Here is a 26,086-nt window from a genome sequence, read left to right on the forward strand (position 1 = left end):
GTTGGGGAGAGGAGTGGGGAACTATTGTTTAATGAGCACAGAATTTCACTTTGGGAAGCTGAGTTTTTGAGATGGCAGCAAAATAATACACATGTACTTAATGTCACTCAACTGTACACTTAGAAATAGTTTAAAATGGTAAATTCGGCCGGGCACGGTGGCTCACACCTGTAATCCCAGCACTTTAGGAGGCTGAGGCGGGTGGAACACAAGGTCAGGAGATGGAGACCATCCTGGCAAACATGTTGAAACCCCATATCTACTAAAATACAAAAAATTAGCCAGGCCTGGTGGCGCACACCTGTAGTCCCAGCTACTCGGGAGGCTGAGGGAGGGGAATACCTTGAACCCAGGAAGCGGAGGTTGCAGTGAGCCAAGATTACACCACTCACTGCACTCCAGCCTGGGCGACAGGGCGAGACTCCGTCTCAAAAAAAAAAAAAAAAAAGTAATTATAACAAAATATATTTTTTACTTTTATCCCCATACTAATTTCAGTTTAAGGAAAAGCATTTCCCTCTTTCTCATTTTAAATTTCCGTAAGTTTGTGGTTTTGCACTCATTGCCTTTCTTTGCAATGTTTGATCAGTTTAAATTTTTCATTTCCAAAATCACCTAAGGTACATAAATCCAGTATATTTGGAACGCAATCTTAAGACCTTTCCTGTGGACTAGCAGAGAGTGAGGTCTAGCATAGCAAAAAGACAAATCAGCCCTTGAGCAGGGTCGTTTAGCTCCAAAAATTGAGATCTATTTGTTCTGAGTGATAAGGACTCTGTCCTGTTGGAAACAAGGGTGAGGTCCTTTTAACAAGCTGTCTCCAGGGATTCGGGGAAGCCAGTGCTCTGGTAGGATGGCGTCTCAGATCAATGAGATAGCTGCTTTTTATTAAAACACCAGGACCCCTGGTGGTGATTTGGACTGAAAGAGATCCAGTGATTTAGTAAATCAGCAGAAGAGCGAGACAGTCTTTTTTTTACTACCCCTTCAGACAACCTCCCATAAAATAAATCACTCATCTAAATCCAGTTCGGTTGTCAGCAGCCAAGTCTTTGTTAAGAGGGAACATAAAAAGTGTTTTCAATGTTTAAGAAATTGAAAAGAATGTGTGGGTAGGGTGGGAAAGAGGAAGTGATTAAAGGCAGAGGAGAGGGGTCCGGTGTTGGCTCACATTTTGGGGATGGGGGTGGCAAGGTCTAAGTCCCTGGTGGATATTCGCACACCAGAGCAGAGTCAAGAGCTGTTTCATAGCAGGGTGCATCTGGTGAGCCCCAGGGGGACGGTGCCAGTTCCAGGTGTCTCCCCAGCCCTGGCAAAGCAGGGCTGCGGGTTGTGACAGGGAAGGTGAAGATGAGTTCAATGAGGGTATGTCTAGATGTCTGAGTGTTCCATCACATATAATACCAGCATAACTGCTGGCTGTGCCCACACGCTCCTGGCTGCCAACAGGCAGCACAAGAACCAACCCTGAACGCTGTTCAGAAGAAATCCCAATTCCTAGGCCAAAAGGGAAACTACAGTATGGCTCTCACAAAACACGAGACCATCCAATGGAATGGTGAGCCATGTGAACCAGAGGTGGCCATAAGGAGCAAAGAGGACAAAAGGTGCAGAGCAGAAGCTTGGGCTCCGTGATGAAGTAAAAAAGGATGAGAGTAAGGGAAGCAGAGGGAGGGAGGAGGGAGAGCAAGTAGCTGGGAAGGAGAAAAGAAGGAAGCCTGCACCCTAGACACAAACCACAAAGCTATCAGGTCATGATCTTCTCTCTTCAAACCTGAATGTGTAATATTCTGCTACGCAAAAACAAAATTGCTACAGTAGTGATGGCAAAAGGTTAGGAGATCAATTGAAGTTTATTTTGTGGACTTTTTTTTCAATAAAATCCTTCTTTTGTAGGCTTAGGAGACTGAATGGGAAACTGCTCCTTTAGCTGATCTTTGAATAATAAGGATTTAGTCACGTTATTGTTTCTCAAATTTATTTACTCAAATCTCCAAAGCACTCTGAAGAACAAATTGCCACTAACAAAGGTTTCCTTAAGAAAGTAGATGGCTGCTGTAACCATTCCCTCAATACCAGGCCCTAAAGGCGCCAAAAAGAATCTGGTGCGTCCAAGCATCCGGCAGCAGCCCCCAGCAGCCCCTCCTTCCTCACCTCTACATGGGGTTTATGGGTGTTTCTCTTTATATGATAAATGTAATAGTCTTATCAACAAAGATATTTATGGGTCATTTACAAATGAGAAAAAAAAAAGAATCCCCTCTGAGCCATTAATAAATACAGTTCTTTCACTTTAGCTCAATTATTCAAAACATTGTGCTGGGGCAAAATTCTGTTCTCTCATTCACTCTATTGAATCTCATGTCCAATATACTTCCTTCAGAAGAGGCTGTAAGCCCCCACAGCTGGTAGGAACATTCCCCGCGATGCTGAGGCTGGTAACCCTTCGGCCGGGTGTTAATGCCTTCACGTGGGTCCACCTGGCTGCTCCATAGCCAACGGGTCCTGCGTGCGGCCCAACACTGAGAGATCTTAGGACAACCTCTGGTCTCAACAACAACAGCGAAGCAAAAAAGAATGATGTCCTATTAACTGTCAGGACTTGCCTTGCCAGGACTAGCTTAAGCACTGCCTACTTGAGGTAACATCAAGTATCCCACCTTCTCCAATAGCACGGGTACCCCAAGTGGCCTCATTCATTCCATCAGCTTATTCCTCCAGCCAAACTCAGTGAGGTATGAAAGAAGGGAGAGGCGAGGCAGACAGACAGTTCTGGTCCTCGCTCCTCCAGGAGCTACGTAGGTGATCACGCGCACGTCACTATCAATATTTCCCATGTACCTAATATTTACCTCTGAGAATATTTCCTCTTTCTAGCCCCTCTCGGTTTCACGCCTCTGCTCCATCTTTTTAAAACAATCAATGGGAAGCACAAACAATTCCACACAAACTCTACACACCTCCTAATTAATACTTTTCTTGGCCTTCAAATCTAACTGATTTTAAATAAAATAAGAAAGAAAATTGTCAAGGCTGGCAAAGAACACTGAAAGGATAGACTGCAAGCCCCTACCTGCCATGGAAGTTTCAGGAGGGTTGCAGAGCTTAAAGCATAAAGCATACTGACTCTTTTCTTTCAGGTATGAAGGATACATTTAATTGAGCCCAGCGGCGGTGGGTAGGGTGGGGCAAGAAAGTGTTAGCATTTCGCTTAGCGTTTATATCATTTTATGAATCTTGCAAACAAATACTCCTTAAAAAGAAATTTGAATTCACTGTGAGTTAATAGACTTAGTTTCTAAATGTGGCTAATTAGAAACTGATAAGATAGACACAGCGCACCACAGCATAAATGTTGCTTGCATTTACACTCAGAGTCCGGGACACATAAATAGGTCCCAAATCAGAGATCTGAAGAAAATAAAAGAATGAAAAGAAAAGGGGGGGGAAAAAAAAACAACAGTCATTTCTAAATTACACCCTTTAAATTATACTCAAATTATGAAAATAGAAAATGATTGTGCAAGAACCCCAAAAAAATTTTTTTTAAGGAACAATATGAACAAGGGAAAACCTTAAAAGAAAACCTTCATCTTGCACTATTTTGCATAGAAAATTCAGTTCTGGTGGATTTGGGCTGTGTCTGTAATGCTTGGAGGGGGCAGAGATGGCCCAATAAGCAACCTTGCATGCTCATATGTATAGCCAGCACAAGGAGAATCCAAATATACCACTATTAAGAATGGGTGTTGGGCTTCACTGATACAGAAACTGTTCAGCCCGGTGGTTAAAAAACTCCCACCAACATTAGATAAATAAATGAAAAGGGTGATCTGTCTAAGCAGAACTGATGCTACCTATTTATTGCTTGACGCCAGTACTCTGGTGAGTAGGAGACAAAATGATTATTTAAAAGCTCCTTTTTATCTCTGCAGCAGCATGCAAGACTCGAATGAACCTTCCGCCAGGACACCAGAGATGTTAACACTCATCCTCCAAGATCCAATTTCAACCAGCGGAGCTGTTACCTAATCCAGCAACCATCACATATGATCAGGTTCCTGCTTCCCTGATGGGTGCCCTGCGCTCTCTCCCTCCTCCTCATTTCTTCCCTCCCCACCCCAGCAGCTTTCTGTGAAATAGGTTTTAAAGGGCCAAATCCTCTGTTTGTCCCCATGCATATAGGATTTTAATGGCCAGGCAGGCCTGGACGCGTCCACTACCCAAAAAATGTCATTGACTGCAGTGGATATGCAATCTGCAGAGGGGTTGCACCCATGAATATCTTTAACCCATTTGGTAACAATTCTTATAGAAGGAGTTTCCTTCTCACAAATCCACCCAATTATGGAAGAGACCAGTTAAGACATGTAGGTGATTTATACAGGAATTGTCACAAGCCCTTTAAAAAGCTTCTGATGTCACATGTACCTTGCTGCCATCGCTTGCCCTGGGGTTAATTCTTTGGTAAAACTCCTAAGATAAGGGGACTGTCACAGCATTGTGGCAGCTGCTCTCACCACTTGTCTCCTGCTGTTCTTTCTTTCTTTTTCTTCACACAAGGAGAAAAACAAACCAAACCCAAAGGCATAGTCAAGATCATCCTTAGTGGGAAGGCTGTGTGCGGGTTGTTTTGTCCTTGGCCGAGAGACGTGGGTCCGGAGCAGCTCCAGTCAATGCCCACTAGAGGGCACTCTTTCTTCACCAAGGACTGGTTCTCCACGCGGGCGGACAGTCTCAAGTGTCCAGGTTCGTGCTGGGGGAATGCCTCTGTTCAGATTCAAACCTCCACAGGTGGGGGCAGGTGGGGAGGGAAGGAGGGCAGATCTACAGGGAGGGTGGTCTTCAGATTTGGACAACAGTCCAGGGGCCCAAAGCTGAGCTGAGAGAGAGAAACAGATAAAGAACAAGACAGAAAGCAGAGGCAGGTGGTTTGGGGAAAGGCACAAGGTGTGCAAAAGGACAGGCTCTCTCTGGCTGATCTTTGTTTGATTTGTAGGCACAAACCTCCATGCAGAGTGTTCTATTGCCCAGGAGCTAAGTCTTTACCACATCCTACCAGAAGAGTTAGAAAAGAGAGACCAACTCTCCCTGCCTCATTCCCAAGTCAGCGATGCAGTTTTAGGAAAAGAGCAAAGTGCTTGCTTCCTGAGAGCATCAGAGTTACACCTTTTATTTGTTCATAAAGTACCTGCACGCACTGAATTACATCATCTTATAAAACATGAAGTAATGTTCCAAACTTACATAGCAGATAACTGAAGATTATAAAAGCAAAGCGCATTTCCCCAAAATCAAAGCAAATGAGACACAGCCGAGACTGAACTCTAGATCTTTAACTCTCGGACACTTTAGTCCTCTCCAATATTGCAGTTCTGAATCCTTTTCATAACAGGCAGCTACATGGATGTGATATCTATTCTGTGCATGCACGCACACACACACACACACAAACACACACAGTCTCTTCTGATGCTGAAGGCACACCGTTACTCTGGCCAAGAAGAAAACAATCAGATATGAGTAATGGAAGGAAGGAAGTTTTTTCTATTGATTTCCTAATTTCTTTTAATTTCTCTAAATCTGGTCCTTTCCCATTAGCTCTTTCCACTATCATGGTTAGAGCCACTGTATTGGGTGACAGAATGCCCTCTTCTTTCTTAGCCACAGAAATCCACTTACTACAGTCCTATTTCATTTTAAATCTCAGCTCAAAATCCTTTATGAAATCTGCCCCGATGAGAAAAGCCAAAAATGATCTCTAAGCCTCTGAGCCACCAGGGCACGTACTGCCTAGACCACAGCCGTGGGGCATCTCAGGACACGCCAGGGCACACCTACCATCTTGCCAGCAAGACTGTGAACTCCTGAAAGGCGGTTCCCCACACAACCTCACAGGGCCTCTGACACTAAGTATCTGTTCCAGTATTTCTTAAGAGCAAGGTAATAAAGAGTCAAGGAGGGAAGGAAGATATAGGCTGGTGAGATCCAAGGATCTCTGCCTCAGCTTCCTGTTCTCAGCCAGGCAGCCAATTCCCTGTATGTGCTCTCTTTCCCCCTGCATTCCAGTTACAAGTTGTACCACAGCCAGCATGCTGTTGGGTAGAAGGCTGTTCTCTCTGCCACCTCTTCCATATCCACTTCAAAAAACTGTCAAATCCGCCTTTTCAAATCTGACAATGCTCAACCAGCAAAACTACACTGGCATCAAGCCAGAGTTTCCTGGACCCAGCCTGGTATGTCCCCAGGAAGCCAACATGACCGGTGACAAAGGCTCCGGGTGCTGGGAAAAGTCTGGTTGGTGACTGGTACCTGGGGAAGAAGCGCCCTGTGACAGCTGACAGGGCCTGGCAGCCAAGGGGCCACATAGAGGTGGTCTCCACAAACAGGCCCTCTGAGGAACGCTCAGTGCAATCAAACAAATTACTGCTCAAGTACCTCCAAGGTGACAGGAATGAGCTGGATGCTGGGACCTTGGATGAACCAGATACGGGCTCTGACTTCAAGGAGCCCGTGGTTTACGCTCCTCCAGTCCCTCGGACACAGGATACCAACTGCTTTGAGGCTTGTGGGTACGTGAGATTGCCGGGGTGGGTGGATAACAACTGCAAATCTGGAGATTTGTGTGCATCCAACTGATGCACATATACTTCTTCCTCTGATTTTGCTTACTTCCTATAAGCTCAATATATCCACAGCCTGGAACCTCCTCAAGCTGAGAAATAACTATGCTCTAATTTGATTATTCTCAACCAAAGGTGGGACCCAAATCTTCTGTTAATGTCTTGAAACTCAGGGCAGCAGGCCCTCGTGTTCTTCACTCCTAATTCTCAATCTCTGTTTGTTTGATGTGAAATGTCTTTTTTTTTTAACGGTGATTTGTAAAGAGTTATTCATCAAACAAATAGAAATGACTGACGATTCTATTTTCTAAATTTTACAAGTCCGCATTACTGATAGGTGTCAGTCAGTGCTTCTGATCAGTACAGGGAAAGCAGTTACCACCTGAGTTGACACCTTCCGGCCCCAAGTGGAGACCCTAGATGCCGCAGTAGGCCTGGAGTGGCCTCTTCAGATGAGCAAGTTCTAGTTTAAGAAATCTCCAAATGTTGAAAGCCACCCTTGTTCCCCCAGGGTTGTCTCTCAGCCCTCTAGAATCTCAGAGACACGGAGGTGGGAATTAATCTAGGTCCAGGGTTTCTTAAAGTAGGGGATTTGTATTGAAGGTAAGATAATATATTTTTTAAGCCATTGCAACTGTTTTTCTTGGTTTGCTAAGCAGGTAGGCCAAAATGTAACCAAGTTCAGGGATTTGAAAGCTTTAGTCAAACAAAGGCAAGAATTTGAGGTCCTCAAGTGTTTCATCCCAGGAATATTTCTTGAGCATTTACTACAGTGCCAGGCACCGTACTGACTTTCCAGATAAATGTGGTCCTGCGAGGAGCTCTTAGAATCACTCGTTTTTCACATTTAGCCAACAGCCACTCTGTGTAAAACTTTGTGTGAGGTTTTAGGGCAAGGGATGAATACAAAATTATATGACACTCTTGAGACAGTTTTACGTTTTTGTTTGTTTGTTTATGTTTTGTGGTTGTCTTTAGAGGAACACACCAAGTTTTTCTTGTCATCTTTTTCCCCGGGTTAGGTTTTGGCGGTTCTGGTCACGTGCATTTTCTACTTCTCAGGGGATGCATGGGCATGGATCCCATTCACACGTTCCCACTTGGCACACTGCGCCTCCCTGGGCCAGCTGGCAGGGAGAAAGCTAATGTGCTGGGCGATAGGCCCCTGCCTTTCTGGATGGGTGCCGGCTGCCTAGGCGAGGGGCTTTGGTCCTTAATAGCTCAAGTCTGGACTGCTGCTCAGGAAAGCCCTTTGCCTAAACAGGAGCCACAGAAGTTGGTAGGAAGGCATGACTTACAGCAGCTTTGGCCTCTGACTGACATACCCAGAGGTATGAGGAAAGGGGGAAAGCCATCGGAAAGACAGAAGGCCAGGACCAGGGCCAGGGCCAGGGCCAGGGGAGGGTGTGTGAGACCTGGATTGCCTGTGGTAACCCATGATACAAGGAACAGTTTCCTTCTTAGTTACACATAAAAAGCATGAAAAATGTGGAGCCATTGGTTGGCAGCTTGCTGTGCATTCCGTGGAGATGAAAGCTTCTCTCTACAATGGTATTTCCTAAAGGAAGCAACCACAGAGAGAAAACAGAAGAAGTTTCTCAATACTCTTTAGCCTTAAGGTAAAAATGTTCTGCAGTTCCGAGTCTCAGTGAGGCACCTAGCACATTGCCTGCTTTCTGGCAAGAGCTAATACATGATAGATTTCCTTCTCCTACCACATTTTAATACCCAGAAATGTGTAAGTATGGGCGCGAGCTTTCTTCTGTTAGTGCCACAACATGGCACACACACACACACAAAATGTGGACTAAAACAGGCCATGGGTGTCTAGGTTCAAAGCCAGGCCCAAGACTCCTACTAGGTGACTTCACCAGTTTCAAAGCCAGGCCCAAGACTCCTACTATGTGACTTCACCTATGCCTTAATTCTTACTAAGGATTAAATAAGGTTATTTTTACAAAAGCACATAGTAGTGCTTGGTGACTGATAGATTTTAGATTTTTGGTTAAATCTGAACCAATCTCACTGATAAAGATCCCTTTGGGAGGAATAAAAAAGCAGGATAGATTTAGAGTTAAGAGTTTGGTTTTTCTGCATGTTAGAAATCAACAACACAGGAGAAACCAGGATAAGCCAAGAATACACACACACACATACATGCAAGCACACATGCACACAGACACCCCCGCTACCTTACTGACCTATGTTTCCAGGCAAGCTCACACTAATACCGTCACAGGCTAAGGAATCCATAGATCCTCAGCCAACAGAATACATTTCAAAATGTCTTCTTTCTCCCCTCTTTTCTCCTCTTTATAGTCCTTTCTTGCTGTTTTGCCCAAGTACATTAAGGATTCTGCAGCTTCTTAAGTCTTCACTCAGAGGAGATGCCACAGTCTTCAACCCTGGCCTCCCTGAGCCAGAGGCGACACCATCCTCCTGGCCTGGCAGAGCTCACACTGGAAGCCTCTCTTTCTGAGGCTGGAAGACCCTTCTGGGAACCACTTAGCTCTGAAGTCATCTCACCTTGTGTCAGACAAGCTGGCCTGGAAGTCATCTTTAATGGCTGCTTTCAAATTTCCATTAAAAAATAAATAAATTATAACCAGAAGAGGGTAAAGACGCTATTTGTACTCGAAGGTTTGAGGAAGCATGTTTAAGTTTTGATTTTAGATGGGATCTGCGACTCACAGTCACCCTTCTCCGCCGGGATGTAGAGAAACCCCATAGGTGAAATATTACAATGACTTGCCCGGGCTGTGCATGCTTCCGTGTTGTCTTACCCCGTTGCCATTGTCACTACTGTCTTGAGGCTACAAATTAGCTTCTAGCTCCTAGGGACAAATGGCATTTTCCAGCCCGTATCTACAACCTGAGTAGGAACAGAACTAGTTTTTCTCTAACTTTCCAAACAATTTCATCAGAACAAGTTTGAAATAAAGAACATTTTGCTCCCACAGGAATATTTCCCAGTTTTTGAAAACTGCTGAATAATTCAAATGCAGGGTTCCTAATACAATAAGCTATTGACCTTGGGCAGTCCTTACAGAATTCGTCGATTGTTTAGTCTTAACGCGATCCATAATTACTTCCAAATCTACAGATCACAGGAGACGAGAACTACCACTGATAATATGATACACCTTTTCCCTGCTAGACCAGGCTTCCTTCCCAGTAAGATTGAAATGCAAACCTCTGCCAGGTGACAGCCACAGACAGAGGTGTGCAGACCAAGGACAGACAAAGGAATGATGTCACTGATGCCAAACCGAAAATTCCAACCAGGGTGACCAGTGGCCTAGAGTTGGGCAACGAGGCGCAGTACTCTTAATCACTCCATCCCTTCTGCAGCTCCCCCATCCCCCGGACCATGAGCTGGGCTGGGCGCTGGAAGCCACTCTAGGGAAAGAAGCCAGATGGGAGTTCCCACACCCTGGAGACCAGCCCGCCAGTCATCTTTGGGCTATAAGAAAGGAAAGGAAAAAATAAACTTGTATTTTGTTTAAGCCATGTTATTCTGGGGTTTTTCAGAGGTTTTGATTTTGTTTTGTTGCTTTAGACAGCTTAACCAATCTAAGCTAATACAAACTATTTCTAAAAATAAGAAAAAAATCTAGAAGGCAGAGTGATTTCATGTTAGAGTATTACAGAGAAAATTAGACAGAGGCAGGTTTAATAACCAGAGGCAAGTCACAGAAAAACTTGAGTAGTCACTGTGGGGAACTCCTGGCAAAAAGAGGTTTTAGAGCAGATCAAAGAGACTTTGGTCATTAGAGGGGCCTCTCTTGGATACCACCAGGGCTATCAGCAGAGGCAAAAGAAGGCCCAGGAAGTCCGGGATGAGGGAACAAGGAAAGACATCACCTAGTGAGGATATCGGGTGCCCTTGAGGAGTTTAGTCTGGACTGAGAATACAGTGATAGGTGGTGAGGGGTGGCTGTATGTGGAAACCAGCCAAGAACCTCCATGATGAGGGAGTAGAAAAGCAGATTCTATCTTGACCAAGGCAATTCTAAGGTGGACTAAACTGTAAACCTGTGAGACCAAGTTCTAACACATGACCTGAGGCTGAGTACCTGTAACTTGCCTTCCTGCATATACTGATCTATATCTTATAGTGGGATGTTTCCTTACACTATACTAATAAAATCAGGGTTTTACTCTAACCAGCCTGCTCAATTTGTCAGGTACAGAGGATTGGAAGAGAGATCCCAACGCACTCTACTTAGAGGAGAAATCACCTCCATTCACTTTAGTGGAAGCAGAATTCTCCAGCTGAAGGACACTGGGTCTATTTATGGGCGCCCCAGGTCCATTTCAAAACACACGCCAATTAGCTTTTCTTTTTCCATGACCACAAACAACACCTGTGACCCCAGACAGTCATCTCACAAATGCATACAAGGTCAGTCAGGGTCCTTCAGGGAGAGTATGTGGATGATCCATCACCACTGTTACAAAAACCACCCCAAGCACATGCCGTGCTGCTAATGAGTCACTCGTGCTGTCCTTAGACACAAGGAGCCACAGAACACTCAGGCAAACAGGCCGCATGAAAAGCAGGAGGCATTTGCTGCTTCTCAGAACTTTCCAAGTAGCCCCTGAACGCGCTAAGCCTTTAACTGACAGGGAAGAGCGGATGGCAGGGCATGATATGAACGGTGTCCTGGACAAGAGGCACTAAATAAGAAATCCTGGTTGTGACAGTGGAATGGGGGACGGGCGACTGAGATTATGAGCTCCAGATTGCAAATTCTGCCTTTAATCTTCACTAGATCAGTCTCTGGATAAAAGAGATCTCATGGGGACCAAGAAAGCTACTGACTTAATATCTTCAGGGATGTGTGACATTTCTGCTTTGGGGACGACTCCATGGAGCCATCATTTCCTGTCTCTCATCTCAGCACTATGCCTTCCCTTGGGGAAATGAGGCCTAAGGAGTGGCTCTGTTCTCCTGGACAGTCTTCCTCTCTTCCCAACAGAGTCTAAGGGGCTGAAATTTACAATTCATCAACACCTGGTGGTCAAATGGGTTTAATTGTTCTCGAACTTGAGTGCAAGCATTCAAATTCCATCCTGAGCAAGGCTTCTCGGCTGCTGATTCAAGTTTCCAGGGGGACATTTTAAAGGAGAAGTAGATTTCAAGTAAATGATTGTAACTTATCGAAAATAATGTGCTACTTAGCATCTGCGGCAAACATCCTGGCAGGCAGCGAGAGGAAGCAGCACTGGAGCAGATGGGAGCGATTAGGCTCTTATTTTCAGACGGGCTTTTTTGTGGTGGTTGTTGCCTCCACTTGCTTTTACACGCTGGTAAAATGGGGAACTCGGGGAGAGTAGGGGGTCTCTGGACCATTCCTTCTTTCTGTGCACTGGAGATGGAGCGCCCCACTAAGAACTATCACATCGGAGGCGCCCACCCCTGTGGGGAGGTACAGTGGTCATCATGAACCATCATCATCAAAAAGCATTTAGCACCACAAGACGCTGGCTAAATGCATCAACGGGTGACAGAGAGATAGATGAGGAGCCGTCTTAATTTTCCTTTAAATATCTGCCTCCCTGAGGCTGGGCCTTATTTACTGTGGTTCTTACTGTATTTCTCTGAAGAGGTGTCTGGCTTTCCTGCTCACTGAGTAAAGCAACATCTCTCCAACCCACGTAATATCTGCTCTGGAAGTTCCCCTGTTTCACTGGCCAGACATTAGCATGGCCCTTCGTAGGCACCTTGTTGATGGTACTTCATTTAGCCCAACTCTGGTTGTATGGGACAGCCCCTAGCAAGCCATCCCTATTTCCATGAGGACACTGGGGCCAGCATGCTAAGCACCCTGCAAATCCTTTGCAGAACAGAGGAGGCTCCAACTCTCCCCACTTCAGCAGAGACCTTTGCAGGGGCTCATGCTTTCTGGGGTAACAGACATATGGTCATCTTAGAAGCCAAATTTGCTTTTCTCTTTCGGTGCTGCCTGCTTTCCAGCAGCACTCTGTTTGACTCTGCCAGACTGGTCATGTCCACTTATGTTCAGTGACAGCCTTACAGCTCAGTTAAAATAAAAATCTCTCAACCCGCACAAAGTGTGACCAGGCTGCACAATTTTGCCAACACTGCTACTCCACCAAGGACCCCAGTTGGTCTCTCGGTCAATTGTTCATTCAACATAATATACTGAGGATCTACTCTCTGACAGGACCTATATTTCGTTGGGAAAACTTGACCAGAAATAAGACAAGTGTGCAGAATCATGGGGGGAAAGAGCTAATATACAAAGTGAAATTGCTAGAACAGATATATGGACAAGGTGGTAGAGAAGAACTAAATACGCCATGTTTTATTTCATGGAAATTAAACCTTACAAATCCATTGCCAAAAATTACCAGATTCTGCTTTTATTCTCACATGAACGTTATGGGGTATTATTAACCCTTTTTTAATCAGATGAGGAAACTGAGGTACTGGAAGTCAAAGTGGCCCAAGGGCACACACTTAGTTCTGCAGTTGACTTTGCTCAGGGTGTTCTCCCTACCTCACAGCTGCCTCCAGTTGTAGCAAGGTTGGTAGCAAGCAAAGGCGGTGCCCTGAAGAAAGAATAGGGTTGAACCTCAAGTAGCAGCTGGCAGAGTTTCACAGCATGAAGGCCAGTGTGGACTTTCTTGCTGCCTTTTGCAGAATTTCGTTTCTGTTTTCCTGAACTAGCCTAAACCAAGAAAAACTACTAACAACACACATGTAGTTTTCTCAGCTTCACACTCTAACCTATTCTTTTTTTTTTTTTTCTGAGATAGAGTCTCACTCTGTTGTCCAGGCTGGAGTGCAGTGGTGCAATCACGGCTCATTGCAGCCTCAACCTCCCAGGTCCAAGCAATCCTCCCACATCAGCCTCCCAAGTAGCTGGGACTACAGGCACACACTACCACGCCTGGCTACTTTAATTTTTTTGTAGTGATAGGGTCTCCCTATTTTGCCCAGGCTGGTCTCAACATGCTGAGCTCAAGTGATCCTCCTGCCTCGGTCTCCCAAAGTGTTGGGATTACAGGCGTGAGCCACTGCACCTGGTCTATTATGTCTTAAAGCAAACCAAATATACACAGTATTGTTTCTACACTACACCATCAAAAATTACAGTTGTGCAAACACTTTTTTTTAATGCTGAATTTGACTTCGCTTTTTGGGACAGGAGATATGGAAGTGAAACGAAAGTTACCCCATTTTTGCCCTGTTTGGTAATGAATAGCACTGGGTTGCTGGTACAAGACCTTGGTCTTAATGTTCAGCATCACCCAGCAGGAGATATACTCCAGTTCCAGCCTCCGTTCCCAATTTGCAAACCAGAACTGTGGGGCCACCTCCCTATCTTCATGTTACCAAAATAACAAGTGGGCTCAGGAAAACTGAAAGGAAAGGCATTTTGAAGGTTTCCAATGAGAGAAACATCTAGCACTTGTATCAAGGATGTTGAAGGTATATATAATATATACTTCTTTTTCTTGCAAAAAACCAAAAGGTTATGGAGTCATTTCAGCCTAAAGTAAACTAGCTAATTTTAAGATTCTGCAAACCAATGCGAATGATGTTCACATAGTTTTCTTTCCTCTTCTAGAGAGAATCCCAGGGAACTGACATTGGTATAGACTAAGAGATTTCCGCTTTAGGTAAACGTTCAAACAGTGCTGCTGATTGCAAAACCGAGGATGGCGACCACAGGTTGGAGATCAGACACATAGTTATCTCCAGGCTTTAAGTGACAGGGATGTAAATAATTATGAACAGAATACAAGCAGAGATTTCTTAATTCTGCCCTCCTTTGTTTGCTACTTCTGTAGTCCTGTGACGGTGGTAGGACCCTAGACTTTTGAAATACCATAGTGAGTGATGATGTCCTGTGAGAAAATGCTCAGAGTTTAGCTTTATGGTCAGAGGCTCTGGAATACAGCCTCGCTATTCATCTCTTGACCCTTAAAACCTCCTGAGATTTTGTTGTTGTTGTTGTTTGAGGTAGGATCTCACTCTGTAGCCCAGGTCGTGGAGTGCGGTGGCCAGATCCTGGTTCACTGCAGCCTCCGCCTCCCAGGGTCAAGCGATGCTCCCACCTCAGCCTCCCAGGTGGCTGTGACTACAGGCGCATGCCACCAAGCCTGGCTAGTTTTTGTGTTTTTAGTAGAGATGGAGTTTTGCCATATTGGCCAGGCTGGTCTTGAACTCCTGGCCTCAAGTGATCCCTCCATGTCGGCCTCCCAAAGTGCTCAGATTACAGGCATGAGCCACCATGCCCAGCCCCTCCTCAGATTATTTCAAAGATGCTAAAGTGAATTTCAAGGTGTGGTTTTCCAAAACGATTATTCTTTCGATGGCCAAATATTTATTCAGTTCATATGTAGGGGGAAGAAAAAAAAGCCTCCGTTACTTGTACCTCCCATCTTTTGAATGGCAGCCCCCCCAACACCTCCCATCTCTCTCTCTCTCTCTTCCCACCACACACACACACACACACACACACACACACACACACACACAACGCACAAATGAAAAAACCACAAGATTTAATGCAGAGATTCAATATTAAATTTTAGCCCAGCCACACGTACAATGACAAGTATACCGAACTCACAGATTCATTAACCTCTTGAAATTAAAGAAGGGAAAGTTAATCATTGCACAGAAAAGAAATATTTTATTGCTCAAATTAGGCTTAAAACTTTGCACCTCTGCATTTCCTTTTGGATATGTTCTAAGACTAGAAATTAAAGTCACAAGGAAAAGAAATGCCCCTTGGGGCACAATTTATCCATTTGGAGAATATGCTGATCTTTAAGGGACAATTATTTCCCTAGAAAAGGCAAAGGGAAGAGAACACTTTAGATGAAAAAAAAAAAAGAGGACTCAAAAAGGAAAAAGGTAGGTGTGAATGGAAGAAGAAAAGAGGGAGATAAAATAACACTCAAGAGGCCGGGCGGTGGCTCACGCCTGTAATCCCAGCACTTTGGGAGGCTGAGGCGGGTGGATCACGAGGTCAGGAGATCAAGACCATCCTGGCTAACACGGTGAAACCCCGTCTCTACTAAAAATACAAAAAAAAAAAAAAAAAAAAATTTAGCCGGGCGTGGTGGCGGGCACCTGTAGTCCCAGCTACTCAGGAGGCTGAGGCAGTAGAATGGCGTGAACCCAGGAGGCGGAGCTTGCAGTGAGGGGAGATTGTGCCACTGTACCCCAGCCTGGGTGACACAGCGAGACTCCATCTCAACAACAACAACAACAACAACAACAACAAATCTCTCAAGATATTTGTGGATCAAGAGGTACTATGTGGCTCAGATGTCTCAGCAGTGAGACAAAGCACAGCACCCCTTCCTTCTAAATCACATGCCACAGCTGCCCCCTACCCCTTCCAGAGCAGCTTTTCTGTTCTGCCCTTAGCTGGCCATGCCCTTTACACCTAAGGAACACCCACGTTTCTGGGAATGTGGATTCCCTGCTTCCTAGAAAGGCAAGAAAGGTACCTGGGAAGGAACCCACCGGCAATGAGCTATGATAAATACCTAGCAATTTATACTGTGCATTCAATCTAGGATAGGCTTCCTCTTTACTGAAATCTATTAATTACTCGTTCATTAAACCAAAAACCCATTCCTTGATTGGTTACTATGGGCCAGATAGGCAACCGTCACAGAAATAAAAGACAAAGTGCCTGCCTTAAAGGAAATGATGCTGTCATAGAGAAACGTAGACAAACCGATTATTAGTATACAGAGATGTGGAGGAAGTTTACTCAACAAACGGCCTCCAATTGTGATATCATCACAATTAAGCCTTTTGACATTCATCCTTATTTCCTTACTCCAGTGTAGACTGCCACATATTCAAATATACAAACAGACCCCAATGTATGCTCATGCAGCAGGTGACAAAGGCCAGGTGCTTCTGTTTACCTGTACTTGTTTCAGCACTCACTCCGTCATCACACCATTAAACCGAATAGCCATTTGTAGGGCTTAAACACTTAAAAGCCAGTATTAAGCAGAACCTCAGCTCTGCATCTGGGGACAAAATACCCCGCAAAAGGGATGGGAATCCCGAGAGTGCAGCCAGCATAAATCACGCCAACCTCACTGGACAGATGGTTATAACAAAATGCACTTCCTCCTCCATGAAGAGCAAGGGCTTCGTAGACTGCACCCAAGCCACAAGCTGCACACCAGACCAGAGATGGGCTGGTAGGCAGAGGCAAAGGTGGTTTCAAGGCTTCTGTGGCTTTGAAGAAAACGTCTCTGAGTGTGAGAAAGTATTCACATGGTCTCTGCGGGCATCCTTTCCCTGTGGTCGGGCACTCTTGAGTCTGTGGCTGTTGATTTCACCACACACTCAACTTGTCCCGCCATACTCCTTCCTAACGTAACCCTCAAGACAAAAGACCACTAAGATCGCCCTGCAAACCTAATCAGAATGTGGCAAGTCTGGGGCAGTGATCTTTCACTCTATGATCTTTGACAGTGGGTCCTAGGGGCAAAAGTCTCAGACTCTTAAAATCTTATCTGGCTCCTTCCGTTAACAGAGAAAAGTAAATATTTAGCCACCAGCACAGAGGTTGAGAGAAAAACAGCTGTAATCAACACTCCACTTCTCACCCCTCCCAGATCAGAGGTGAAGCCTGACACCTCTGACCCCTAAGCGAGCTTCCTCAGTGTAGCGAAGCCCGGAGCCCAGCCAGCAATAATTCCACATATAAACAACTCTTGCTAGGCATGAAGCACACACCAGACAGTAATCAGCTTATCGAACAGAACAGGCCTCTTTTCCGAACGCAGAGGAGGATTAGCAGGCTTGAATTACAGCCGTGAAGTGTAATCAAGCCCTGGTGGACCCTGGCAAAGGCTACTGTATACTCCTGCTGGGCCATGGGTTGTTGGCACGATGTGGTGTACCTACAGGGGATGAACAGAAAATGCTCGAAATGGTAATTACACTGGGAGACAGCAGTTGAGAAATGGGGAACAGCAAGTGTGGAGGGGAGACAAATTAGATTCCAGCTGATGCCCACATCCTCCGCTCCTTCCAGTCTTTGCAAAATCTTGAAGTTACTGGGTTTGAACAGATTTTTTTCTGGCTTATTACAAATAGAATATTGCCTCCATCACAATAAAGCGCGAACTCCTCCCTCACTTGGTCACAGAAGCTATTACAGCATTGTCTGTAGTACAGAGACCATGGCCTCTAACCACAGTGATGGCCACACTTGGTGATGTGCGACTCAGTGAGGCCCAGAGGGGCCCAACTGATATGGACATCACAAAGGAATTTGAATCAGGACTCGGAAATAGGTAGACAATTTTAAGAATTGTATCCTCACCTTGAAGATGCTAAAACCAACCAGATGGGGGTTTCCTTTTATACCTCCCAGATGGAGACTTCTCATTTCACTTGAGAGTCCAGCATTTAATGATATGCCTACAAAAAAGTCTCTACTTGGTAAATTCCATGAAAAAAGGCACCATGACTTCTGAATTTTTTGAAGCTTCCCAAAGAACCCTGTGCCTTGCTGAAAAAGAAAAAATGTCTTATGTTAAGTTTATTTTTTTTGTTCTGTCATTTATTTCTGAAGAACTTTCCTTAACATCCTATTCACAGCACCCCACTATGTAAAACAATTCAGCAACTCACGAGCTTTCCCTTAAAGTTATCTTAGCCCCCTCTGAAGTTCCTCATCTATCTTGCCATCTATCCTTTTCTCTTATTCATATTTCTTAAAGGTCAAAGAATTCAAAGTGGTATCACATTAAAAAATTGCCTTCACTAACATGGGGAGTAGCAGAAATACAGCTTTCTGACTTTCTTAAGTTCTGGGCCTTTTGAGGAAGATCCACTGCCCTAACACTGCAAACACGCTTCCTTCTCTTCAGCCAAATCTCTCCCCAGCTAACTCTTTCTAATACCAGCTTTCCAATGCCTTCCCAACACCCAATCCTTTTCAGTACACTTGGAGAGAGCAGAGACTCCACGTGACATCATGAATCCCCTCTCGAGATGATCCACGGGTGAAGAGAGAGCCACGGCCCACGAGGTGTGGAGTACGGTTAAGGACTCTGAAATATGCCATGGGCCGCTCGTCCTACCAGTCTCAACCTATTCCTCACTAGCTTATCCCTTAAGACACATGTCCCCAAAACCACTGTCCACATTTAATCACAGCATAGAAGCCCGAGACCAGTGATCTTTCACGCCATAGTCTTTGACAAGGAACTCTTAAGGCCAAAACTGCCAGACTCTTAAACAACTGATAAATGCATAAAACTAATTTTCAAAACAATTTAATGACTACAGGCTGATTGCTGGTACACAGGAAGATATACAGTGTGTCAGCAGTGTCTGAAATAGGAATGTTGAGCTGAGTGGGTCACTCAATTCAGCCTATCAGGTTACCATCTGAGAGTGGAAGGCAAGACACAGCATATCAAGTGTGTGTGTGTGTGTGTGTGCGCGTGTGCGTGTGTGTGTTACCTATATGCAAGAACTGGAAAATAGAAAAGAGCTCTATTTGATGAGTGACATGGAGCTGAAGATCCTTTGAGAGAGCTTTACATTCATTCCAAAGTGCAACCAAAATAATTACAGTATTCAAAATTGTGCCACCAGTACAGAGGGCTGAGAACAAGTGCTCTTAGTGGAACAAAGCCACAAAATGCAAGAAGGAACCATAATCTACCAAGAAGTACCTTGGAGATGAGTTAAGCTGATCTGACCTTATGATAGTTTTGATAGCCAAGGAACAGGTCAGGACTGGAGCCCAGAACTGGATATAGTCATATCTGAGAAATCAGACACTCAAGAGTAGGAGTCACCTCTCTGGGTCTGAGTCAGCAGGCACCTCCCGCCTCTGACAGGCCAAACCACTTATCATGAGCCAGGCATGCACTCAGGGTAGCCTAAATGCTAAGTACTGCCAGCAATGCTCAGACTCTCAGCCAATCCTGGAGGTCTTCTCTGGGGCCACCCAAGTATCCTTTCAGACCCCATTCTGATATCTCTGCCTGAAAAAGCATGCAGGACAGCAATAGTCCCCAGTCACTGTCCCTTTTAAGGTGTAAGGGGGGCAGGGTGGGAGAGTGGGCTGTTCTAGACCCTTTCAGGGGCTATCCTCCAAGCCACAAGTCTGGTTTCTATTACGATTTTCCAAGTTGATATGTGATCCTGGTGACAACAGTCACTCTCTGCACTCGAGTGAGTTAGCATCATCTGTAAAATGGGCCACTTGCCTTTCTTTTTCCAGACCAGTTGTGAGTTTTATAAACATATTCGTGGCAAAGCCCTCTCAAATTGATTTTCCTATCTGATATCTGATATGGCCCCATCAAACAAGCACACTTTTAGAGTAGCTTGTCAGAGTGGGTAAATGGCATTGCATCTTTGGCTAGGATTTAAAATGTCTGAAAGGGGTTAAACCACATGTTCTTTTAAAGATACAGAAAATTTCGCTGCTGTATCCCAAGATCTAATGGCAAAGAATTTTGGTGTAGTAAATCTATTATATGTTATGCACTGTGATGGAAAGTATTTCATAATTACAAGGTGTTGTTGCTACAGGAATCTTTCTTTTGCATTTCCTATCTGTAGCTAAAATGCATTTTGCAGCAGATCTTTGGATAAAAGCTATCAGGTGCTTTCCTGAGAAAGGATGATCAGACAAAGGACAGCTGGAATTCTTGGGGCAGGATTTCTTTTTCCCCCTATTCTTGGGGTAGGGCCCACCCTTGAATTCAACTCTATCTTCCCTTACAAAGATCTCAGTTTCTACATTCCATTCTCCTTCCCTCATGTTTGCCCAGCCCCCCTTCCGGCCTGGAGGCCCAATCTCGATCTCAGACAGACAGGTCTGGCGGGGGCAGATGGGTAATTTTTCCTTTCAGCTTTAATGGCTGCTATTAACAATAAGTTGCCCTGCCCTACTAATGGCTCAACTTTCAGCTTTTTTCTGATTGCCTATGAGTAACACTGTGTCACATGAGCTGTGTTTAACAGAGGTGTAATAAATGCCAAAGAAAAAATATTACCCAAAATAAAAAAGAGTTTGTCCCAGTGTGACCAGGATCTCATGACTCGCAACAATGTTCATTTCAGCTTCCAGCGCAATTTCTATTTGCATTCTTTTTTTTTATTTTTTTAAGGGTCTCTGGGGGCTTTAAAAAAGCTGTTTAAGAGAAAAAGCAGAAAGACTGTAGTGATTGTCAAGTGCAAGGAGTTCTGCATTCCAGACAAACAAATGCGGTGTGCAGACAACAGACAGAGCGGCAAGGGAACCCTCTCAGCAAAGGGGACAGAGGCACATAGGCAAAAAGGTAATTACTACACGTCTGCCTCTCATGAAAGGCAGCCTGCTCTCGTTGGTGTGGCTTGAAACTTCACTTCTGGCTACCAGGATACAGAGGTGGAGGAAGAGAAGGCTGAACACCATCCCCCTCTCCCAACACACACCCTTGAGGCAAGAAAGATATCAAGTTCTCATTTTGTTGCAAGAAAACTACATTCTCCTTTTGATAATAAGCAAAAAAATACTTCTATATTTTTCAAATAGTAGCTGGTCGGAACTGTTCCAAACCCAGAGAAAAAAGCAATAAGCACTGAAATCCCCTGGCGGTCCCTTAGTTGAAGATGTGGGCAGGAAGTATTCAATATCTTCAAAGGTTTTAGGGAGAAGCAAGAAAACGGTAGAGGAAGGGTGGAGGAGGCCTCCCAGGAGGCCTGGGAGCGAAGTGTACCCGTCCTATGAAAGCTGGAACCTTTAGGCAACAGAATCAGGAGATGCTGACTTTAAATTTAAATGACCTTGCTGAAAAGGATTGGCCCAACACAGGACAAGCAGCAGTCTTTTGAAGGAATGCATCTTTTACTGACCTATGCCTCTCTTTTAGAGGTCACGGTTGTCTTCAACCCTCTTCTTTGCATGTATCTCAAGCCTATGTAATTAACACCAATATTTTTACTGCACATCTGAGAAAGGAGACCAAGGGCATCAAAAGACATGGCAGTGCTGGGACTTGGCTTCAGAAATGCACTTTGCTCAAGGAAATTCTCTGAGCCACCAGTACAAACAGTTAGGAGACAGTGATGCACTTCAAAAGTTATAGCAGAAAATAGAGATGAGCCAGTAAGATAACTGCATAGCTGCACCCTATAGGAGAAGATCCTTAAGGGGAAAATGATGGACCCCTATAGATACAGAACAGCTTGAGGCATCATTCTGCAAGACATCCCAGCAATGAAAACTGAAGAAGAGAATGGCACTAGCCTGCATGGTCAAGAAGGGAAGGAAGTGTGCACCCAACTGTGAGGCTGAGGTATTTGGAGCACAGAACGTGACACTGATTATGAGGATTTCCCAATAAAGAGCTGGCTATAGTGAAAAGAGCCCTAGTTTTCAAGTGAGAGCGATGTCCTTGGTCTGCCACTCTTGATCTTTGTAATCTTGGGCAAGTCACTCTACCTTATCTATAAAGAGCAAAGATGGGACTGGGAGGGCTAAGACATGGACCTGGAAAATAAGCATGCTCTAAAAAGGCAGAGATAGTCAGATAGCCTTTGAATAGCAATTTAGACTTCTTTATTGTGATAGTGCTTTATACCTTCCCAACAGCTTTCATTTTATCTCACCTACATTGTCTATGCTGACCCACACATCAAGCTTCAGAAGTAGATCCTGGATGCCTATTTTTTAGGAAAATAAGTTCAAAGTTACAGCTCACTCAAGTGCAGTTCTTCAATGTCCATGCTCTTTGCACTACACTGGGCTAACACCAGGAATTCAGATAAGCATGGGCTGTCTGCTTACATGCAGGTATGTACTGGTCTCAAGTCAGTTACCATCTGGAAGCTAAAAAAGGGAGTCAAAAGGTAGGTAACTGGGATAGGTGCAGGCAAGCAGAGAGAAAGTGTGGGAATCAACATGAGCACAGACTTTTTTACAGACCAAAATGGAGTGCGGGTATGAGGGCAAGTGACTGGAACCAAGTTCCTTTTAGTGCTATAGAGTTTCATCACTTATATGTAAGTTATTCATAAATGATTTGGTGCCACAGGAATAAAAGTTGGCTCAAGGTCCACAATTGCCATGCTCCCTAGATTTCCAACTCAATCTTCCTGGTTATGATGGTGTCATTCCCATTTGTACAGCACACACAAGACCTCATCTGGTCCTTACAACAGCCTTAGGAGAGGACTGGTTCTACTGGGCCCATTTAATAAATGTCAAAATGGGACTTCATCATGTGAAGGGCAGAAGAGAGCGCATGTCCCAGGGGCCTTAATTAGGGGCAAGCTGCTTTCCCCACTTCATTTATAGCATCTTCTGGACCTAAGTCTTCCCTTGTGTCACACTTTCCCTGCAGGACCACAAAGATGAAGCCACTTCTGACACCAAAGGAAATGTGTCTTCTGCTCACCTTTGTAGGGGCCAGGAAAGAAAATGAACCCGGAGTACAGATCCATAATTTGGGGCCAGAATCTCATTTGAGCCCTGTGAGATTCTTCACGATCCACTCCAAAGCTTTAAGCCAGCAAATTCGACGTATTTATAAAGGAGTCAAACACCACCACATGTATAAGCTCAGACAAAGAATTTGATGTTCGAATCAATTTGAATGGCTGGCCTGCCTTCCTTATTTCCGTCCTTTTTTTTTTTTTTTAAAGACAGAGTCTCACCCTGTTGCCCAGGCTAGAGTGCAGTGGTGCAATCTCAGCTCACTGCAACCTCTGCCTCCTGGGTTCAACCAATTCTCGTGCCTAAGCCTCTAGAGTAGCTGGGATTACAGGCATGCGCCAACACACCCAGTTAATTTATGTATTTTTAGTAGAGATAGATTTCACCATATCACTCAGGCTGGGCTTGAACTCCTGGCCTCAAGTGATCTGCCTGCCTCAGCCTCCCAAAGTGCTGGAATTATAGGCATGATGAATGGATTTCTTAATGAGAGTTTTCTTATCTCACACAAATAGGTTGACAATATTCCAGGTCCAAGGCAGGGAGATAAGGCAGAGTGGATTGGGCACAGTGGGTAGAAAGAGATGATATGCTTCTCTGTCAGATGTTTTCTTCTTCTGCTATACTCAGTACAGGGCAACTGTTCTTGCTGGCTGGAACCATTCTATCGGGAACCGTTGGGTTTCATACAACGGAAAGTCATTGCAATCTATAAATCCAAGTCACACTTTCGAAACATTTAAGGGAGTACAAGCAAAGTTATAAAGCAGTGCTCAGCCTCCCTGAAGACCCAGAGAATGTTAATAGGAGGGTCTCCCCTCCTGATGATAGGATTCCTGCAAGGTTGAGGGGCTGGATTGCTTTGCAGGCCCTGTACCCCTCTGTGTCCTGGGCTCCTTGTGTTGGAATTCAGAACAGGATGGGTAGTCTGGTGTGTGGGAAGAATCCAAGCTTGGACTTAGAATTCAAGCCTTACGTCCCCAGCTAGCACTTACTGTTTGGGAGGCCTTGGATGACATCTCAGAGCTTGTTTCCTCAACTGTAAAATAAAGTCGGCTGTACTTGCTGTCTGCAGTTTTGCTGAGCCCCTAGCACATGGCTGGTGTGAAATCAATGTTAGGTTTTCTTACTCCCTTTTCATGTCCCTTTAGATAACATGATTTGAAAGAGTACTATATTTTGGCTTAGCCTCTTTTTGAATGAGAAAAGTTGTTTTCGTTAAGTAGGCACATCTACTGATGTGGGGGGGAAAAAAAAAGTATATATGGAAAGACCAAAAAATATCCTCCCTTTTCAGAAGATGTAGAGTTAAACCACATTCTGGTTCAACAACATGAGTCCTTCATTTGAAATCTTGTTCTATTTAAATACCCTGTGGTTTTTAGTTGCAATTTCATGTTTTGCTTAATTGTCCAGAGTGGCAGATGTGATTTTTGTGTAAGTTTCTATCCCATCTGTTTTTCTGTGCCAGAAATATATGTGGAAGGTACTGCGACTTCTACATAAGAATGGGCCTTATCTACACTTAAAATAATAAACTTATAAACTTGAAAATGAACCAAATCTGAGTTGGCAGTGAGTACAGAAAGCCCCCCCCGGCCTTTTTTTTTTTTTTTTTTTGATGTTTGTGCTACCTCCCACTTTTACATTCTCCCCTTTGCTCCAAATCAGAATTCTTTGGGGATGACTTATCAAGAGATATTTTTCCTTGTGCAACTGAGAGTTAACACGTTCCTGGTACTTAGGAGTAGAGTGCAGATGGACACAGAAAGCCACATCCAATCCATATCCTGTCCACTGCTCCCCTCCAGCCCTTGCACATGTATATGCCTCCAGCACACTCCCTGATAAAATTTCCAGGATAAAAAGGTATTCCTTGTATTCTAAACCACAGCACTGGCTTTGTGAGCATGAGACCTGTGTGGAACCCCAGGACCCCGTGTTTGGTTTCATACTCTGATGACGCCATCTTGAAATACTTAATTTTTGAATGAAGAGTTGACACTTTCCTTTTGTACCAGGAACCACAAATTATATAGTCTGCCCTGCCTCAGAATGTATTGTTTGTATTAAAAACTATTTTGTAAAGAATGAAACAGAATAAGCAGGTCACAGTCAAGGCACAATCTCTTTTGCAATAGGTCCAAATAGACCTTGGAATCTAGCCTTATGACACTTCCTGAAAATGTGTTATAGGTTGCCAAAAAAAAAAAAAAAAAAAAAAAAAAAAAAACCAGGATAAAAGCTCACACCTGTAACCCCAGCACTTTGGGAGGCTGAGGCGGGTGGATCATAAGGTCAGGAGTTCGAAACTAGCCTCACCAACATGGTGAAACCCCATCTCTACTAAAAATACAAAAAGATTAGCTGGATGTGGTGGCACGCGCCTGTCATCCCAGCTACTCAAGGAGGCTGAGGCAGGAGAATCACTTGAACCCAGGAGGCGAAGGTTGCAGTGATCATGCCATTGCATTCCAGGCTGGGTGACAGAGCCAGACTCCATCTCAAAAAAAAAAAAAAAAAAAAAGAATAAAAGAAAAGGAAAGAGAAAAGAACATTTCTCGAATACAACCCATCTGTAAACTGGAAGTCGTTGATAAGGAATATAAAACTCTAGAAAAAGCCTTTACTTTTTATCCAAAGTTGGTATCAGAGGGCGTGGGATAAGGCCAAGTCCCTGCTTCTCACTAGCTGTGTGACCATGAGCAAGTGTCCTGCTGCTTCTCTCTTAGCTCGAGAATCTTATTTATTTCCTCAAGAGCCCTTCCTAGGGCACGGTGTGTGTATGGGATGGTACTTGCTTGGTGTTCCTCATGGGTAAAGCAGGGGTGATGATGATTAATAACAATAGTAATGGAAGTGAGGGAAAATAGAGATAAGAAAATATAGTGCTTGGAAAACTGTGAAGTGCCAGGCAGATGTTACTCTTCTTAAATCTGCAATGATGACACTTTATGTTTCTACAGTCACCGCTCAGTCCAGCTGTTCCTCTCAAGT

At 44.4% G+C, this 26,086-nt stretch overlaps 1 protein-coding gene across 4 annotated transcripts in view; it reads right to left on the bottom strand.

Moving 5' to 3' along the window:
- Positions 1-26,086, bottom strand: part of PBX1 (PBX homeobox 1) — a 327,299-nt gene that overhangs the window by 94,344 nt on the left and 206,869 nt on the right. The gene's annotated exons all lie outside the window — the stretch shown is intronic.

Source organism: Papio anubis, chromosome 1 (genome assembly GCF_008728515.1).
Source record: "Papio anubis isolate 15944 chromosome 1, Panubis1.0, whole genome shotgun sequence".
Lineage (NCBI taxonomy): Eukaryota > Metazoa > Chordata > Mammalia > Primates > Cercopithecidae > Papio > Papio anubis.